General features: G+C 40.5%; 1 long non-coding RNA gene across 2 annotated transcripts in view; it reads left to right on the forward strand.

Moving 5' to 3' along the window:
- LOC118968761 (uncharacterized) overlaps positions 1–21261 on the forward strand; it is a 45003-nt gene that overhangs the window by 19206 nt on the left and 4536 nt on the right. For both annotated transcript variants that reach the window (XR_005056594.2, XR_012127213.1), the window contains exon 3: positions 2448–2550. This is a non-coding gene — a long non-coding RNA (uncharacterized lncRNA). The remainder of the gene's footprint in view (positions 1–2447; positions 2551–21261) is intronic.

Consider the following 21261-nt stretch of genomic DNA (forward strand, 5'->3'; position numbering starts at 1 on the left):
CGAAATTAAATACCCAAGGGAACCTGCCCTGGGACACTGGTGGTGTGACTTCCAGAGTAGATACTGCTGCAGGCTGGCGGGGTCACCCCAGCAAGTCCTCACTATCTGATAGAAGGTAGTCTCCCGGCCTCCAGACCCAATGTTGAGTTAATTACCTGGGGCTCACATGTCAGGCAGAAAAGGGACTTGCGCAGCCTGAAGGCTTACAGTTCTGATGCTGTTGCTTTGAAAGTTTCATTTTGTTTGTACCTTTCCTAAGTAATTTTTTTTCAATAGAAAATATACCTATGATAACAAGTCAAATAACACAAAAAGCATATTGTATCTAGTGAATGTGATTCATTTTCGCCCTGCCCCTCATCCTGAGGCAGGCTCTGTCTTGTACATTCAGCCAGAGACATTTTTGTATATCTAACCGTAGAGGTATGTATTTTTAACCACGCAAATGGGCACATGCTGTATACAGTGTAGCTTGGAAATTATTCCTTGTCCGTATCTCCAGTGCTCCCTTATGTTTTGAAAGGGGCTATGTAGATTTCTATGGCCGGGCTATGTAAATTATCTAACCAGTCCCCTTTGATGGCTGTTGAGGTTGTGTCTAGCAGAGTGAAATCTGCTTGTGTTTTCATTGCATGGCCCTGCAGGCCCCTGTGAGATCTCCTGTCACATGTTTAGGGGAGGGAGGGAGCAGAGTTTATGGCATGCCCTCCCCCAACCAGCAAGAACTATATTGTCGCTGGAGTTTCCTCTGCAGGGCTTTAGTCAGAAGGGAATTCGTAGGGCTGCAAGGACGTATGGCTAAGGAAAAGCATACACACAGCAGCTCAACTGATCCGCTGACGTCTCAGCAGTAATGAAAACACACTGCCAGCTTTTCCAAATATGCTATGGTCGCCTTGTCTGGCAGGACTTCCAGTCGCAGGGACTGGGCTGGTTTTGTGACTCATGCAGCTGGAGGTATCGCTTCCAATTCAGGTTAATGTGGACCAACAGACAGGGAATGGACAGGATGGGGTTCTCTGGAGGTTACGTACCCATGGCTGTTTGTCTTGTGAAAAGCCCTGGGTGACTTAATTCAGCTCAGTTCTCGTATTCTCTTCCCTGAGATGGAATCTTTCAGTGAGACTAGTGGTTCCTCCTAGTAAAGCTGAGAGCTGAATGTCTGCCTCTGCCCAGCTTTTGTTTAAAATGCCTCACTTGACTACCAGCCCTGGGTATGCCTCAGTGATGTCCTTTCCCAAAGAGATACCAACACTGAGAAGACCCTAGCCCCCACCCTCATGCCCACCTCCAAAATGCACTCTGCCAGGGAGCAAGCAAACCTTCCCGATACTGAGGCCGGTCCTCCTCACAACAAAAATGAGTTGAAAGTATCACATGATAAAGCCACTGATTTCCACCACCGCCCAACATTTTATTGTGAAAATTTCTAAACACACAGGAAAGTTGAATTATGCATCTAGCTACCGCTTAGATTTTACAATTAACGTTTTGCCAGATTTGCTTTCCTTATAAAATATTCTTCCATCTCTCCAAGCCACTGATGTTTGAGGCTTTTTAAAATCCTGGCTTAAATACTCAATTCATTTGCTTTTAAAACTTCAGAACAGGAAACTTAACGCCTGTTTAATGAACACAGAATAATTTTGTTTCATTCTAAATTAGGCTAGGAGGGAGGGAAGAGACAAAGATTAGAGGAAAATGAGGGAGAATGTGGCTGCGGGGAGGCAGAGAGAGGGCTGGGGTGTGAAGACACAGGAAAAGAGGCTCAGGGGTTGCATATGAGAGCTGAGGTGCAGAGGTTCCCACTCAGGTGGCAGGTGCTGTGTGGTTAAGGACGTTGCCGGGGCGCAGACCAGCTCCCAGCCCTGAGCAAGGCCTGCTGGTCTCTTCCTGCTGTGGTCAGGACGGCCACAGGCACGTGTCCCAGGACAGTGGAGCATGCCCTCCTTGCTCTTTGCAGACTTCTGGCCAGGGAGCCCAGCTCTCCATGGACAGCTGCAAAATGGAGAAGCCGGACCACAGCTTTGAACCCCACTCCGACACATAAGACCTTGGTTATTTAACCTGAGCTTTTGCATTCTCATCTGTAAAATAGGCATGTTAAGAATATATATGCCTCGGGGGTTTGTGGGGCACGTGTATGAGGTGAATGCCTATGTGTAATGATGGGTAAGACGCGTTCAGTGCCAGCTGTCTGCCAGGCATTGAGCTGAATGGCTTACACACTCTCTCATTCCATCCTAGAAACAGCCCTAGCATGGGAACACTATAACTGGCCTCACTGTAGACACGTGGAAACTGAAACTTGGGGTGGTGAAGGCACCCTTGCGGGTGGCCCCGCTGATAATGGTGGAGCTGGGCTGGACCCCCTGCTTGCAAGCCCAATCGCTCTGCTACCCTCCTCCCTACACCTGCTGCTAACACTATAAAATGTGACTAAACAGGCCTGCCACAGAGGGTTCCTGCAAGGTCAAAGGGAGACAGCCCATGCGAACGCGCTGTGCACACCAGGTCCTTAAAGATGTTTTTTGAATGACTGAACAAATGGTGAGTTCATCGAATACTTGTCATATTCTTCAGTTGTTTTCTCTAATTGTTAATTCAATAGGCACTTCCCTCCGATAGGGATAACCATAGTGAAAAAAAGCTCCCTAATTCTACATATAGGATTCTATATAGTCCTATGTATATGATTGTATTATCTTATATACATAAACCTTTATACAAATGTCAGGCTTAACAAACAAATTACAGTTGACCCTTAAACAACATGGGTCTGAACTGCTCTGGTGCACTTATATGTAGATTTGTTTTGGAAATATATTGTAATATATATTTTTTTGGAAATATATTGGAAACATTTTTGGAGATTTGTAACAATTGGAAAAAATATTTTCTTTCCTCTGGCTTACTTTGTCATAAGAACACAGTATATCAGTATATAATATATATAACATACCAACTATGTGTTGATTGTTTATATTATCAGTAAGGTTTCCAGTCAATAGCTGGCTGTTAGTGTTTAAGTTTTTTGGTGAACCAAAAGTTATACTAGATTTTTGACAGTGTGGGGAGGTCCATGTCCCTAACTCCTGTGTTATTCAAAGGTCAACTGTACAAGAGAGTAGATCTTTGTGTTCTGACCTCATTTATGTTATAGCAACATTGAACTTATTCTATTTTTTTGCCTGTGACCAAACAACAAGGCAGCAGATTATAAATGGCTGGGTCTAGGGTGAGCCCTTCGTTCTCTTGTGTGCTCCTGTCATTGGCCTTGTGCAGTGGGCCAGTGGCAATCCAATACCCAGGCTGCCCTGGAGGACAGAGCTGGGAAGCTCCTCACCTCCTTGCCTTTTAATAAGGTGTCTCCACACACTGGCTGCACTGGCATGGTTTGTGTGCTGTGTTCCACCTTTCATAATGGACTTTTGTTTCAAAACTTGTAAAATAATAACCTTAGGAATATATGTTTAAGTGTAATGATGATAAGTAGAATAAAGTGAGATCATATATGGAAAAGTACTTTGAAACTTTCCTTAAAATTTCTGTATAAATGCAAAGATTAAAAAAAACAGTTAAATAGCTAAAATATGGAAGTAACCCAAGTGTCCATCAGCAATGACAGGGTAAGTAAAATGGGGTCTATACATACAATAGAATATTACGCTGCCTTAAAAAGGAAGGAAATTCTGATACATGCATAGATAAGTCTTGAGGACATTATGCTAAGTGAAATAAGCCAGTCTCAAAAGGACAAGTATTGTATGACTGTACCTACATGAGGTGCCTAGAGGTGTCAAATTCATAGTCAGAAAGTCGGATGGTGGTTGCCAGGGGCTGGAGGGAAAGGGGAATTACTGTTTAATGGGTACAGAGTTGCAATGAATGTACATTTAAAAAGGGTTAAGATGGTAAATTTTATTATGTGTATTTTTGCCACAATTTAAAATAGTAAGTGGATAAAAATAAGTTTGTTTTATGATGGTGGTATTGTCTCATTTCTACCTTAGCCAGCTCAGAGGACACTCTATTACTCACTTTTAGTAAGGTCCAGGGAGCTGGGAGGGAGGTGTGCCAGGACAAGGACGAAGTGTGGGGCTTGAAGCTGGAAGTTGGGGCCTTTGGGTGTAGCTGTGGTCCTACGGTGATTTCAACAGCATCCAAAACGCGGTTGTTTTGAGGGCTCAGTGAATGATGTCTAATAGAGGAATCCGAGGACTGAAGGGGGCTTGGAACATGACAATAGACCCCTGGGAGAGTACTGTCCTCTGTGAAACAAGGGGCTCCATCTGGCTCTAATGTGCCATCAACAGAATAACTCATCTCATAAACCTCTGCTTTTAGACAAGGCCACATTAAGCCAATTCCTCAATTTCCAAGGCAATGCCATATTTTGAGAGAGAGCAGAAAACTCCAAGTTACACATTTACAATTCACCTCAGTAAATACTCTGCTACTGTTCCTTTTTTTGGTGATGATGATGGTTTAAAATACCAGTAACTCCCTACAGTCTAATTTTTGTACCACAGAACACTACATCTCTCTTCGGTTTTTCATTTCCAGGATAAACGAATCCAGCTTAAAAAAGAAAAAAAAAAAAGACCAAGTCTTTTAGTGTCATTATGGCTGGTTGTCATTTCCATTCCTCTGTGTTCAAGATTGATGTAAAGGAGTTGAAAGCTTTTCCAGGCCCTTCATTACCTCTCTCCCAAAGGTGAAATTTACCTTAATGTTACAGAACAATTCTGCAAGTAATGTCCCACCTGCTGATTCCCCTTTACACATTCACACCGACTGACCAAACCACAGTTAATAGATGTCTTCTTTGCTGACTGTTGAAGATTTTCACAGGCAGCGTGGATAGGAGAGAAAGGACTGTAGTCAGGATGTATGTGGTCCAGCTCCATCCCTTCATAGCTGCGGGTCTTGTGCCTCCGTGGTCTGTGAAATGGGAATGAAATACCGCATTAGAATTGTGGAGTAGAGGACCTGAGAGGACATCCAGACATGTTAGCGCCAACTGCTTTCTCTTTCCTTCTCTCATTCTTTCTTATTCTCTGTGAAATGAGAATTTCCTCATCTTTTGTCTTTCTCCTTTTTTCTTTTCTCCTTCTCCTCCTCCACCCTTCCTTCTCCTTTCTTCTTCCTGTTACCAAAGGAAACACTGCTGAGACCACAATAAGTACAGGACGCTGTCCACGCCCCTCAGGGACCAGGCATTTGTTTTATTATTTACTGGACCACCTTTCCGGGTTCCTGGGCTCAGGCTGCTGGTTGGCAACTGGTCATTTGCCAGGTGGTGCCCTGCGGTCTACATACATGGGTTACTGGCACCCGCGTTTCAATCTGCAGTTTTGACTTTAGAAGCATTTTCCGATTTCCCACCTTCCAGCCTAGCTGCATTCCAGAGACTTCTGTGGCTTTCCTCTCATTACGGAATTGTGCAGGGAATCACGCTTCTTCAGCCAGAGGGGAGAACGCTGCTCGCCAAGTTTTCCACTGAGCTTCCTTCTCACTCTCTCATCAATAGGCCTTATTCACACCTCTGCCTCTAGGACTATGTTTTCACACCAGACTGGCCTTTTCTGTTAGCCTTTTCCCCATTGGTGCCTAGTATGCCGCTCAGCACCAAACTAATTTCTTTATTTCAGAAACCAAAACCGACCCTTTATTCAAAACTTTCTTCATTCGTCTCCCTCAAGCTTCCTTCCTTCCCCCTGTGTACTTTGTGTCAAATAGGGGCTATACCGTCAGAAATAGTCCTGAACTGTCCTATGCTGCTTAGTGCAGAGAATGTACTTGGAATCTGAAGTTGCTGGCAGTACAAAATAAATAACAAAAAAGCTGCGTTTCAGGAACTTTATTCATTCAGTGAATGCATTTCCTTTTGCTAGTTTGTCAGCAAATTTCTTCAGCAGACAATGATAATTTGAAAGTAAATGACTATAGGTTTGGGGGGGATAGGGTGGGGAAGAGTCAGTGAAGGGAATCAACACACTAAATCAGGCATCATTTGCAACCAGTATCATTCATTCAGGAAACTGTAGGAAAAGATAAATTCACTGGTAAATGCAATTATTACCATAACAACTTTGTTCTCTGTTTCTCATATACAGGAGAATAAAGGGAACAAAACTATGTTCGATCATAAAGGAATTGGTGTAGATTACAAACACTTTACAAAGTATATTAAAACAAATCTAATCTCTTACAAAGGCACAAAATAGACCCTATAATAAAATTTTTACTTTCCATAATAATTTAAACCTTGAGGTTAGGTATGCTTCTTTACTTGACATTGAGGGATCTTTAAACTGACTTGAAGATTAAGATTTCAGGTGGATACATAAGAATTAAAAGGGCATTTTGCATTTCTCTATACAGTTTCACTAAAGAATTTCCTCAGTTCCCTTGTTTATCCCCACTAGCAAATTAGCTGACTATGATGTACAAGATCAGCGATTTTCTTTAAAACACTGCAGTCTGCATTAGAGCAATACCCAGAATAATTGAGTTTAACTTCTGCTCCCAGGGTATTTGAGCACCAAATTACATTATTTTCTATTCAACAAGTATTTTTGAACACCCATGATGTGCCAAAATTGTGCTTTGCTTTGTGGGAGAATACAAAGAAATATAAAAGCATCCCTTTCTTTGGAGAGAGTTCCACATCCCAGGGAGATGAGATACCCATGAAACAACTTAAAAACAACTCAAGACCTCTAAGAAAAATAAGATTATTTACATACCATGCACTTTCAAAACGTTAACAAAATCCATGTACATGTTTAAAAATTCAGAGGGAAGGGGGTGTGGGGGATGGGCAAAATCAGTGAAGGAGAACAGAAAATTACTGAGAATGTTTGATACCTTGGTCTGGGTGAGGGTTAGGTAAGTGTGTGCACATGTCAAAATTCACTGAGCTGTATGTTATGATATGTGCATTTAATTACAAGTGCCTCAGTATAAAAAAGTAAAAAAAACAAGAACATAAACAATCAAATAAATATATAACTCAGGATGGTACAAGAGTATAGTGAAAAGTAATTCTCCCTCCTACCTCTCACCCAGCTCTTTTCCCCAAAGTAATCTGTGTCAGGAGTTACTCATGTAGCTTTCCAGTGATGGCATTAGCATATACAAGCTCATGTCTAATCATATACATCTATTTATGTACACTGATTCTATCCACATTTTGAAAGAAGAGTAATCTGGAACAACGAGCCATTGCTGAACCATCTCAGGAAATGTTCACATTGTAGACACTCAATAAACATTTGAATGACTCAATGAATGAACGATTCCTCCTTGGCAGGACATTTTAATTTCTTGCCCTTTGAAATAATGCTGGGTGAAACATTTCTGTGAGCCAGCTCTTTAGGTAGAATCCCATAAGAGGAATTGCTAGATCAAGACTTTTACATGTAACTAAATTGCTTTCCCACAGTGTATGTGTTCCCATCGGCACCATCATGACTGGTTTCATTTTTTTCCATCTTTGCTCACGTGATAGGTTGAAAATGCAATCTTACTGTTGCTTTGGTATGCCTTTCTTTGAATTAGTGAAGTTGAACTTTTTCATATGTTTGCCAGTCATTTAAATAACCTGTTTTTGAGAACTGTCCCGTAGAATCTTTTGCTCATTTCTCTATTGGGGTTTTTCTTACTGATCACTATGAGCTCTTTAAATATTAATGCTATTAATTCTGTTCCTCATTATTAATATATAGTTCCCCTTATCTAGTGTTTGCTTCCTGACTTAATTTTTTTTATTAAGGTATCATTGATACACACTCTTATGAAGGTTTCACAAGAAAAACAATGTGGTTTATTACATTCACCCTTATTATCGAGTCCCCTTCCATACCCCATTGCAGTCACTGTCCATCAGTGTAGTAAGATGTCACAGAGTCCCTGTTTGTCTTCTTTGAGCTACACTGTCTTCTCCGTGACCCCACACACACCACTCAGGATACCCCACAATCCCCTTCTCCCTCCCTCCCCACCCACCATCCCCCACCCCTCACCTTTGGTTACCATTAGTCCCTTCTTGGAGTCTGTGAGTCTGCTATTTTGTTCCTTCCATTTTGCTTCGTTGTTATACTTCAAAAATGAGGAAAATCATTTGGTATTTGTCTTTCTCTGCCTGACTTATTTCACTGAGCATATACCCTCTAGCATCATCCATGTTGTTGCAAATGGTAGGATTTGCTTTCTTCTTATGGCTGAGTAATATTCCATTGTGTATATGTACCACATCTTCTTTATCCATTCATCTACTGATGGACACTTAGGTTGCCTCCATATCTTGGCTATTGTAAATAGTGCTGCAATAAACATAGTGGTGCATATGTCTTTTTGAATCTGAGAAGTTGTTTTCTTTGGGTAAATTCCTAGGAATGGAATTCCCAGGTCAAATGGTATTTCTATTTTTAGTTTTTTGAGGAAACTTCCTGACTTTTAATTTAATTAATGTTTGACCCAGAAGATGTACCTTTTTATCTGTTCAGTTCTATCCATTGAGTTCTCCATAATTCATTTCATTACCACTGATGCTACAATCACCTACTTATTGCATCTCTTTAACAATTGTGTGGATATGGAAGGAGAATCCACCTTATGCTTATAGCCTGTCAACAGGGGAATTTTCTAAGCATTTATTTGTAGAGGCAGGTTGAGAATTCATTCTATCTTCGGATCTGAGGTACATGGATTTAAGAAAATGTCTTAGATGTCATTTTTTAGAAGAACTTTGCCTTATTGGTACAACTTCCAAGTGGGGAAGCAAATCATTTGGAGATGTCAGATGCCGTTATCATCTCTCTCTTCCTACTACCCAGAGTGGAAAATTGGGAAAGATTCAGTTTCTAGCCTCTCCATTAGTTCATCTCAGATTCTTTATTCAAACAACTCAACCTGGTCTCTTGGCCACCATTAAGAATGAATGTGGATATATCCATCAGGGCTCTTCAGAGAAATAGAACCAGTAGGACACACACATGCATAATCTCTGTCTGTCTGTCTCCCTATCTATTTAGAGAGAGATATTTTAAGCAATTGGTTCACATGATTGTGGGAGTTAGCAAGTCTGAAATCCACAGGGCAGGTTGACAGGCTGGAAACTCATGCAGTATTTCCATGTTAATAGTTTTGAGGCAGAATTCCTTCCTTTCTGGGAAATTTCAGTTTTTGCTGTTAAGAGCTTCCACCAATCTGATGAGGCATAATGAAGGTAATCTTCTTAATGTTAGTGACATCTACAAAATACCTTCACAACACCATTTAGACTAGTGTTTGACCAAACAACTGGCCAACATGGCGTAGCCAAGTTGACACATGAAATTAACCTTCACATTGATCTTCCCATTGGATTGTGATTCTTTTCTTACATCACACGTCTTTCCTTTAGAGGTTCTTTTCAACCCATGCTTCCATGACCTTGTAAGCTTGTCTGTGAGTATGTAGTCTACTAACTTCTTTTGATAGTATTCATTTGTGAGTACGACCATTGTTAGAATTAGCAATGGCTGGTTCACTGGCTATACAAATGTACTCCTCTGAAAGCTGGATTGAAGTGAATTCCATTCTAGGCATTAGGAATACATAATGTAAAGCTTTGCCCAAATGGTATTAGAGAGTTTCAGATCTAATAGGACATGTGATAAGAGGACCTGTTAAGGGAGCAGTTATGCACCCATTGTCCGGGGTTGGTATGGAGGCCTGGGCTAAAACATGAGCTCAGCCCCTTACAAGTCTTAGGAGAACAAAGCAGGCCTGGGAAAAGGAGGCTGGAGTCATTAGTGGACCAGGGTGCCACTAATTCAGTGGAAGAATATGGAGCCAGATGTGATCACCTGTGATGGCAACTGCTCAGGTACTGGGAGGGTGAGAGGGGGGAGCTATGCCATCCTGGCAAATGGTGATGGCATCATGTGGATGGCTGCTGCCAAACTGGTAGTGATGTGTAGTTCATGTACAGGATTGCAGCTGAGCGAGACAAAGGGCTCTCCACCACCAGAGCTGTTGGTGGAGTAAGCGGACAGTCCTGCTTGCAGGAGTCTGTATGGGCAGAAAAAGTAAAGTTGCACCTGTTTCTGTCTCAGCCTATTTAATAGGACAGGTCAGTCGTGGGTCGCCTGGAGACCCGTCCTCTTGGAAGTAAGAGCAGTCACAACCACCCTTCCTAAGAAGTGAAGCATCTGAGGTCCAGCGAGGACAGGTTCTCACGCAATGTAGTCGCCTGTTACGATCAATGTATTCACGTGTATTATGGATTGAATTGCCAACCCCACCTCCGTCCCAACTCATAAGTTGAAATTCTAACCCCAAGTACCTCAGAATGTGACCTTATTTGGAAATACGGTCATTGCAGAAGTAATTAGTTAAGTTGAGGACATACCTGCATAGGGTGGGCTGCGAATCCAATGACTGGCATCCTTATAAAAAGGGGAAACTTGAATACGGACATTGTACACAGGGACAACGCCATGTGAAGATGATGGCAAAGAGCAGCATGACCATTCTATAAGCCAAGAAATATCAAAGTTTGCCAGCAAACACCAGAAGCTAGGGGAGGGGCATGGAACAGATTCTCCTTTGCAATCTTACAAGGAGCCAACCCCGCCATCTCGATCTCAAACGTCTAACCTCCAGAACTGTGAGAAAATAAATTTCTGTTTGGCTACATAATATGTGGTATTTTGTTACAGAAGTCCTGGAAACTAATACAACATGGAAGCATATACTACTTTTTTTCTGTTTTTAAGGAAGATAAAGCACTTGTAAATTCAATCAATTTCTCATTTTACATGAGAATACTTTCTGCTTAGCAAATACAGAAACAGAAGTTCTTATAAGTCAACAAAACCGATGGCATGAAAACTCATACACTCAGTATATACTTAGCCTGTAAAGAAACCAACAAATTTCTCATGGAGGTAATTTGAAGGTGTACATTATTTTTCATTTATCCATTCACCAAGTGAAGGGGTTTAGAATGCCCACAGAAACTTTGAGAAGCGCTGACTTAAAATCATCATCTAGGATTGTTCAGAGGTTTCAGAGACCTCCTCTGTAAGGGAAATGGAAATCCTACATTCAGGTTTCTCCACAATCCATCCTCAGATTAAACTACATTTGTCTGGTCTTTATTTTCATGAGCATTTTTTGCAATAAGAGCTATTTTTAAAGTTATACTGCAATTTCATTTGAATGAACTAGAGCTGTTTGTTGGTTTTTTAAATTGAAGTGTAGTTGACATCCAATATTATGTTAGTTTCAGGTGTACTACAAAGTGATTCAACATTTATATACATTATGAAGTGATCACCATGATAAATCTAGCTACTATCTGTCACCATACAAAGTTGTTACCTATCATTAACTATGTTCCCTATGCTGTACATTGTATCCCTGTGCCTTATTTATTTTTTTAATTGGGAATCTGTGCCTTCTAATCCCATTCCTCTAATTGGATCATCCCTCCATCCACCTCCCCTCTGGCAACTTCCAGACTGCTCTCTGAATCTATGAGTCTGTTTCTGCTTTTGTTTTGTTTGTTCATTTGTTTTTTAGATTTCACATATAAATGAAATCATACAGAATTTGTCTTTCTCTGTCTGACTTATTTCATTTACTATAATACCCTCTGGGTCCATCCATGTTGTGTCAAATGGCAATATTTCATTCCTCTTTATGGCTGAGTAGTTACTCCATTGTGTACATATACCCCATCTTCTTTATCCATTCATCTGTCAATGGACATTTGAATTATTTCCATATCTTGACTCTTGTAAATAATGCTGCAATGAACTAGGGGTGCATATATGTCTTCGAATTGGTGTTTTCTCTTTCTTCAGATAAATACCCAGAAGTGGAACTGGGAGATCATATGGCAGTTCCATTTTTAATTTGTTGAGGAGCTTTCATACTGTTTTTCACAGTGGCTGCACCAATTTACATTCGCAGCAATGGTGCATAAAGGTTCCCTTTTCTCCACGTTCTTGCCAACACTTGTTATTTATTATTTTTTTCATAATAGCCATTCTGACAGCTGTGAGGTGATATCTCATTGTGATTTTGACTCACAGTGAAGTTCATTTTAAATAAGCTTTCTAAAAACCATGCTGGAATTTGCTGTAACAGCTGGAAATAATAATTGTCTTTCCCGTATGTTCACCAAGCAGTGCTTGCTCAGGGGGACCTTTTCCCTTGATCTCTGGTTGGAGACATTTAAAACATGTCACTCCACACAAAAGACAGCTAACTAACAGGAAGAGTTCCTTGGTGAGGTCTATTAATGGAAAGGTTAAAGTATCAAAGTAAAGATTGAAGTCCTGTTTTGGAGCTCTTGTTTTGCTTCTGAAACAGCAAATAGTCAATCATAAGTAGTGAATCACAAGGATAAAAATGCTTAAACCAATAATAATTTGAACCTTTCAAGGCCACTTTGGAAATTTTAGCCTATTTGTCGTTCTCTAAAATCCACGGAAAGAATTTTGTTGACTGGTTTGAACACTATTTAGGTACCAGAAACAGGAAGTCATTTCCATTTGTTATTTAATTTTTCATCCTGAAATAGAATAACATTACAGATGATCTTAACAGAACAAGAACAAGGAAAAATATTTGTAAAGTATTTCAAAGCTAATGCATGCCTTTTAAAATTATTATCTAATCAGATAAACTACATGCTGCTCTTAGTGCATTTTTCATAAAAGTGATTTCCATTACAAGTATTTTCTTCATATAATTTATTTCAAACTCAAGATAATCTTAGTTGTTGTCACTGAAGATGACTGCTAACATTAAAATATTTACGTGATAAGAAAAAGCCACTAAATGTATTTATGTCACATGCTTGAAAAAGAATGGCCATTGGATCACATGTTTTGATACTCAGAAGCAACCAAAGTTCTCCAGAAAATTATGAAGTTGAAAAAATATATGGAAACTATGTAGCAGATGGTAGGAGGCAACACAGAGGACTGACCAGGCCCCTCACCCCTCATCGGAGACCTGTGCACAAACAGGAGTCGGCCTCCTAGAATAGTGGTATCTTCAGATTTCCCTAGGCCGGCGGTCCCAGCTTCGATGATTTGCTAGGAGGCCTCGTAGAACTCAGCATATTGTCATATTCGTTGCTGTGACTTATCACAGCAAAAGGGTGCAAAACAAACTCAGCAAAGAGGGACTACTCCACTTAGCTCAGGCCCCACGTCACAAAGGGCCTCTCTATCACAGGCAGAAATCTCTCCTCCTCTGGTTTGTTTTGTTTTGTGTTTTGACTCCACCCTCTTGTATTGACTTGGCTCCATCTCTCTCAAGACAAAACTGCAGGAACACCCCTTTGTGGCGCCACACCCCTCTTTTCTTCCCTTCTCTCCCATAATAATAATAGCTAACTCTCACCGCACCGAAGACATACCAGACACAGTTTGAAGGATTTTATCAATGACTCCTCAGAGCAACCCAATTAAGGTAGGTATTATCGCCTCCATCTGAAACAAGAGAAACGAGCTTCTGACGGTCTTACAGCTGAGAAGTAGCACATGAGTTCAAAGCCCTGCAATCTGGCTCCAGACCCACGCTGTCAAGTCCACACTCTCACACTGCCTCTCACACTAACATGCCCTGAGCTGCATCCAGTCACGCTCCCATGGCCCAACACTGGGCTACAACAGACCCCACCAGACCCAGGGAAAACAGGAACACCAGAGAATCAAGGCCAGTCCTTTGCTAACCAGAACTCTCCACTTTAGGCTTTCCCAATCTCCTGTATAGCCATAATCCATGTTCTCAATAATGACCAAATGAACGGCAAAATCCTCAAGCGCTTTGTGAACTCTTGAAAAGCAGATGCACGGAGGCACAACAATATAAATGCACTTACTGTCAGTGAACTGTACTTTTCAAAATGACTATAGTGATAGATTTTATGTTATACGTATTTGATCACAGTTTTTAGAGCAGATACAAGTTCATACAAAGCAGTGCTGGTATATATGTATTTCAGTGTCAAAGATGCACCTTCCTCACGCATCGAAGTAACCTTGGGGGGAAGAAGTGTACTTCGTCTGCTTGACACTCCATGTTGATCCCAGAAAAATGATCTACCTAGAGTACGGTTGTCCCTGGAAACATGATCATGAAGGGCAGGCCACTGTTTGCATAATTCTGGTTTATAGACAGCTTTGATGCTCACAAAATGGCACCCCAAGTGCTCAGTTGCCCACTTATATGTGGGAGCTGAGTTCTCTCGAATCCCAGCCCTTGGGATGCCGCAGGTTCTTCCCAGTCATGGACGCATTTTCTCTTTCCAGAGCCAAAGGCATCTACTTCCATCCTCAATCCTGGACTGCTTTGACTCTCACCAGTTTGGGATGTTCAGCCTTTTGACGCTTCATGATAAACTGTTTCTTTTAAAGGTTTTTCCCTTATGCTCAAGGCTCTTGATTCTCAGCACTATAGTTTCAGTCCTACAGGGAACTTCTTACTAGTATTTCTACTTTCTCCTCAGGTATGTAAAACCTTACCTGCGCTCTCACAAAAACAAGACCAAACAGACCATTTTTGTCTCCAGGCCCCTCTCCTGCTTCCTTTTTAGAGGCCAGGGTAATGTTATTCAGCCGTAGATCAAGTTCACAGTATTGGGCTCATGGTCTGTATCTGTAATATGTTCAACTCAATATTTGAATAAACAGAACATGAGAATTCCTCAGTTGTTCTGTAATAAGATTGCGGAGAAAGAAGGGTTAAGGGTCTCCTATAAGTAGCTGTCTTTCTTAAGCTTTACTTTATGTAATATTAGGTTTGAAGTTAACTGTGCTAAAGCAAATCCCTTTCCCCAGTATCATTTATTTAAATACATAGACTGAACTGGAGACTTCTGGTGAGGAAGTGGTTGAGATTGCAGCCCTATGGCAAATTCAGTACAGCAGGAAAACCTCTTCCGCTGCCTGCTGAGAGCCTTAATTCTGACCCAAGCTGGCAGTGTTTCCTTCTTGTCAACCTTTCCCTTACTCTGTGTCTCCTTGCTGAGCCACACCCTTCCCTGCAGCCCTACTCATATTTCTAATTTTCCCATTGCTGAGTACAATGGATAATATTAGCTCTTAGAATTCTCCCCTTGTCTTCTTTCTTCATAGTATCAAACCATGTCAAATGGAGAAGACTAATGCCACCAATTTCACCCTTAAGTGTGGTCATGTCACATAGGATGTTTTCTGACCTCCAAGCCTGACGCTACAGGTGGTATAAACTGATTTTTTTCCCTACTTCGTCAATTGGGCTAATTTTTAAATGCTATATATTACACTCAGTATGAAGTATAGCCTGTGTTACAAAGCTTTTGAGCAAAACTAATTATGTATTATATAGTTTGCTAGTTTAAAAATATTTTGAAGCTTATTAGCTAATCTAAGGATTATACAAGGTACCTATTTTCTTTCTTTTCATGATTTGGGCATTTTTATTTTACTGGTGAGTGATAAAGAAAATGGAAACAAATCATCATTGATTAGGACTGCATATGAAGCACTAAGTAGGAGAAATGGAAAATAAACAATACATTTCTAAATAATCCAAAGAAGAAACCAAAAGTAAAGTCAAAAAATGTTTCAAACAGACTGATAATGAGCACAGCTTATCAAAAATATAGGATTCACTTCAAGCAGTGCTTAGAAGTTAGCTTTAAGTGATTGTCTTGGCTAATTCTATGCACCAGCTTGACTGGGCCAAGAGGCAGCCAGATTAAACATTATTCCTGGTGTGTCTGTGAGCGTGTTTCTGGATGAGATTAACGTTTGAATTGGTGCACTCAGTAAAGTAGATGGCTGTCCCCAGTGTGAGTGGGCAGCAGATTGTGGGACTTCTCACATAATCGTGTGAGCCAATTCCTCATACTATAACTCTCACAATAAATGTGGATGAGAGTAGTAATCAGTGAAATAGAAGACAAACAATAGAGAAAATGAATGAAAAATCAAACTTGGATCTTTGAAAGGATCAACAAAGTCAGTAAATCCCTCACTAGATTGATGTGTAAAGAAAGTGAGAGAATATAAATTAGGGTCATCAGTACAGATCCTACAGACATTAAAAGCATACTAGATTCAACTGAGCGAAGGGGAGAGCAAGGCAGGAGTGAGGGAGTGGCTGAGTCTGATTCACTTGCTAGTAGAGAGTGGGGAACACTGATGGTTTCTCTGGTTAGTCTCCAATGAGGCAAAATAGTTTCCACAAAGCAAAAGCAAGCAAAGGGATTTTTAAATGGCCAAAACAACAAATACCCAGTATAGACAGTCAGCCAACAATGACAATGCACCAAGATAAACTGAGAGTAGAGGTATGTACAAAGAGCCTATCTGATAACCGTGCTGCTTTGCGTTTCACCTGGAGGTTGGGGAACAAAGCTGGCCTCATTCTGGAGGCGGTCGTCTCTGTTTTGAAGGTGAACATGAAATGGGGAACCGAAACAGTTACTTTAGGCCATAATTACAAAGCAGTTTTCCTTCATTGATCCTTTCATTTCTCGATGTATAACACATTTGCTTAAAAAGGCAGCAGTAACGAAAAACAACATTCTGGTGAAAAATTATCAACATGAGAGAGTTGCAAAGAATTACACTCAGTTATTTAGATGTATACAGTTTGACTACTTTCTCCAAATATTAGGGGGTGTTCTGGAACCCTGGTACATAAACTTTGAAAGACCCTTTGTCATTTTAAGCAAGGCACACAAGATAAAACCAGACTGCCTCCAAAAGTGGGCTCTTTACCATGAGAGATCTTGATTGCTTCTGTGAAAGAAAGTATCTAAAATAAGCAGTAAGAAGAATGATCTTTAAAATATGAGAAGCTGGGGGCTAACAGGAACCTCAAAGGTTACCAAACTCATCCATTCAGCACATAGGTGTAAAATTTTTATAATTAAGGACTACTGTCCTTTCTCCACTTGACTCAGTGGTCAGTGAAAGAGCAAGATTCTTAGATGACTAAGTAACTAGACAGGTCAGGGGAAGACCTCATCCATAATCGTCAATGTTCTTCTGCTAGTTTAAACAACTTCTAATGTCCCTTCCTATATAATATATGGAAAATTTACATAATTTCTCAGTAAAAGAAGCCATGTTTTCCTTAAGTGGGAAAAGAGTCTACTAAAAAGAAGAACAAAATAAGATGGAATTCCCCTAGATTTAAAAGCTTACATAAAATCTACAGATATTGTATGATACCACATATATATTACCTAAAACAGGCAAATTCATAGAGACAAAACATAGGATAGTAGTTATCCTGGGCTGGGGGAGAGAAGAATGGGGAATAATCATTTAATGGGTACAGAGTATCAGTTTCAGAAAAAGAAAAAGTTCTGGAGATGGATGGTGATAATTGTCGCACAACATTGTGAATGTGCTTAATGCCACTGAATTTTATACTTAACAATGGTACAATTATGTTACATACATTTCATCGCACACAAAGAAAGTTTTTTAAACAGTAGCAAGAATAATACTTTTTAATGTCACAAATAAGTTACCTAATTGCAAAGGCATGAAATTAATATTACTAGAGAACTTTAGGGTGACCAAACTACTTACTATTGAACAATCCAGACGTTAAGAACTTAATACAGATAGTAAGTAAAATTATTACACCAAAAATAATGACATTGTAAAAAAACCAATGGAGAAGGTGTTAGCCCATTCAAAGTTATGGTTATTTCCTCTGCACAAGCCTACTGGAATCAGTTAGATCAGGCCTAAACTAGATCAACTGAGTTACCTAGTCATAAATGCTTTGTAAAGGATATGGATTGAGAATGGGAATTACATTGTATTTTTGGGTCCTAGAGAGGTGGGAGCGATGCTCAGGGTCACTCTGCTAGCACAGACCTGCTCCAAGACCAGTACCTAGATGGTGGATCGGTCTGGGTATGTGTTGGCTGCCATGGGGTTTCTGAAGGTCATTACCTGACCCAAAGCTCACAGACCAAGCTGGGTTTGCTAATCTCTTGTGTTTGCTAATCTCTGCTCAAAGAGCAAGCCTGAAGATAAGCCATTGCTAATTATTATCCCTTCCTTTTTGTGCACCTAGTACAATGTTTAAAAAGTGTGCTTTTCCGACATTATTCCATCTGACCATCATAATTAACTGCCCTGCAAAGAAAATGAGGCAGATATAGTCATCTATATTTTATGACTAGGGAGTTGTGAGGGTGAAGCCCAGGAAGCCCAAGTCTTGAAGCTTGTACACGGCAGAGTTGAAATCAGAATGAGAAGAGCCTTTTGGTTACTAGAGTCCCTTTTCTGAAATTCTACAATTCCAGCAGGGCTGGGATTAGGTTGAGGCAAATGAGGCCCTCACCTTGGGCACAAAATTTAAGAGGCACCAAATCAAGACAAATAATATTTTAACATAATATTTTAAAAAGTTAAAATAAATGTTAAAATATCCCTGATGGACAAAATACCAAAATTCTAAACAATGACCAGCTGTTTGCTTTTATCACAGCCTTATGTTATTGTGCAATGGGAAGTCAGTTTGCATGATCCCAAGGTTGCCAGGCCCAATAGGCCATCTTGTCCTTTCCCAGGTGGGTTTATGAGGGCTGAGGGTTGCCAGGGGTGTGCAAGTGGATTGGGCAATGCAGGGGTTTCTACAGACTTATGATTTTTGACTGTAGAGGAGGTTCCAAACCTGGCTGGGGTCAGATAATCAGGGAATGGCCCAGTCTAGGTAGGACCCTAAAGCTGATGGTGCCAAGGCCTCTGTGCTTTGCATGTTCTTGTATTGTCTGTCTGCTTACACCTAATGAGAAGCAAACACACAAAGAGGAACCACTCCACTGAAAACTGAAAATGAGACGAGCCTCAGTAAAGTCCCAAGGAGTTCTCAGGACAGAGCTACTTCTGGCTGGCTGGTTAGGGGCTATTGCATAACATGCCAGCATTCCAGAGATTCCACCAGAGTGCCAGGGGCAAGATCTATTTTTCAACCACCCACACTCAGGGTGTGTCCTACTTTTAAGGAGTTATGATAAGTGGAAACCTATACTTACATTAAAAGTACTTTAAGTAAATTGTGATGACTTATTTTGGCTAAATCAAGTTGAAGCCCACTCAACATCCAGTTCTTCTCATCTATTTAATTGAATTTGACTTACGTTGGTGGGTGTTTTGATGACCTGTTGGATAATTTTAATATAGCAAATCTTTAATCAGGTGCTATTTTCAACTGCCCAGTGGTAAATAACAGAGTCTAAGTCCAGGTCTCTTTCTCCAGTAAAGCCATGTGGTATCTACTGAGGGAGATATGATCCATATACCCAAATAGACAAATATTAACATATGATAAGAGCCAACTGAATCCTGAATAGCGTAGCTGTGAACTCATAGAAATTCCAAGGAGAGAAAGCAATTGCTTTGGAAGAGAGAAAACTGAACAGCTTGCATGAGCTGGTTCTGTAGGATGGGCACCTCGCAGAGCGCACTGGAGGGCTGTGGGGAGGGCAGTGGAAAGGTGGGGGGCAGTCAGATGGCAGACAGAATCATAGGAGAGTAACACCATCAGTTTGGCTGAATAGCAGCTATAAGAAGCTGGCAAAGCACCAATCTGAGACCCGAAATTGGCCTTAGTGTGGACAATTGTAAACAGAGCTCACCAAGACAAGTGCCTGGGGGTTGGCTTCACTTAGAGAGCTGGAGGAGACTAGGAAGGCAACCGTGGAGACGACTGAGAAGGAAATGGTTGAAGCCAGTCAGAAGAAAGGGCTGTGCAGTGTGAGGGAGGACTGGGTACTAGAGCTGCCCGAGGTGAGTGGCCAGTGTGAAGTGCAGTAGACAGACACTATAGGCAGACGGCCATGTTTTTAGGTCACTGATGGTGGGCGGGGCTTCACAAGGACCTTACCAGTCTGTCTGATGCTAAACATGCCCTTGATCTTGCAATCTTTGAGCCCACAGATAAAATACAACATACTCAAATTCATCTTAGTAGTGTGTTCCTTATAATAAAATCAGGAATATCTTTGGAAGGACCCTTAGGAAATGAGTTACATTAACTGCATTCAGAGAGGGGTCTGCGTAGAAGGCACAGAGGTGGAACACTTTGCACTGTGTACCCTTGTGCATCCTTTGGATTTCATTTGGGTGCTATTTTTAAACAACTAAAAAATGAAAGAAATCTAAGGAGAAAACACATGTGCTGAATAGATGGAGTGAAATAGGAAGAAACATTTTTAAGAGTACCATCTCCATAGGATGCTCCATCAAAAAATAAGCACAGCTGACATCCTGGAATTTCCCAGCACCCAGGGGTTCTGTTTGCCGACCTTCTGCAGTCTAAATCTGGACCTTTGCCTCCCCTATCCTGTAACTTCCTTTCTTGGTTTACTCCTTGTGGAATCCATTCTACAGTAGGTCCTTGAGAAAGCATGCATGGAAAGTAAAGGTTTTTGAGATTTTACATGTAAATTGTTTTCATTCTATCCTAACATTTACTAGATGGGTTGGCTAGGTATAGAATTTTAAGCTGAAAATAATATTCTCTTAGCATTTTGAAGATGTTGCTTCACTATCTTCTTGATTCTAGCGATGCTAATGAGAAGCCTGAAGCTGCATTCCTGGTCCTGTCCTTTGTATGTGACTGTGTTTTTTCCTTCTGAGGCTTGTAGAATCCTTTTTTTTTGGTCCCCTGTGTTCTGGAATTTCACCATGATGGGCCTTTGTGTATGTTTCTATTAATCTGTTGATCTTCTTTCTTGATGAAACTTTTCCATCTGAAATTGTGTCCAGTTGAAATTCTGGGAAATTTTCTTGATTTAATTGATGATTATCTTTAATTGATTATCTTTGTTTTCTCTTTCTGGAGTTTCTATAAATCAGATATTGAAACTACATGACTTGTCCTCTAATTTTTCTCTTCTATTGTTCATCTTCATCCCTTTTGCTTTGCTTCCAGTGAATTTCCCTCTATTTTATCATTCTTCCTATTGAGTCCTTCATTTCTGCCATAATGTTTTTGATTTCCAAGAGTTCATTTTGATTCTTTGAATCTTTTCTTTAGGTGGCAACTTTTCCTTGTTTCATGGATGAAACATATCTTTTCCTTTGAAAATACTGATGATAATTTTTAAAATTTCTTTTTTGATGTCTTTTCCCTGCATGGTCTGTTTTTCCTTCAAGTTACTGTATTTTTTTTCCTTTTTTCCTGCTGGTTTTGGTCCTTTGGTTCACATGAGCAGTCTTGTTTAGCCTT

The sequence above is a fragment of the Manis javanica genome, chromosome 18 (assembly GCF_040802235.1).
Source record: "Manis javanica isolate MJ-LG chromosome 18, MJ_LKY, whole genome shotgun sequence".
Lineage (NCBI taxonomy): Eukaryota > Metazoa > Chordata > Mammalia > Pholidota > Manidae > Manis > Manis javanica.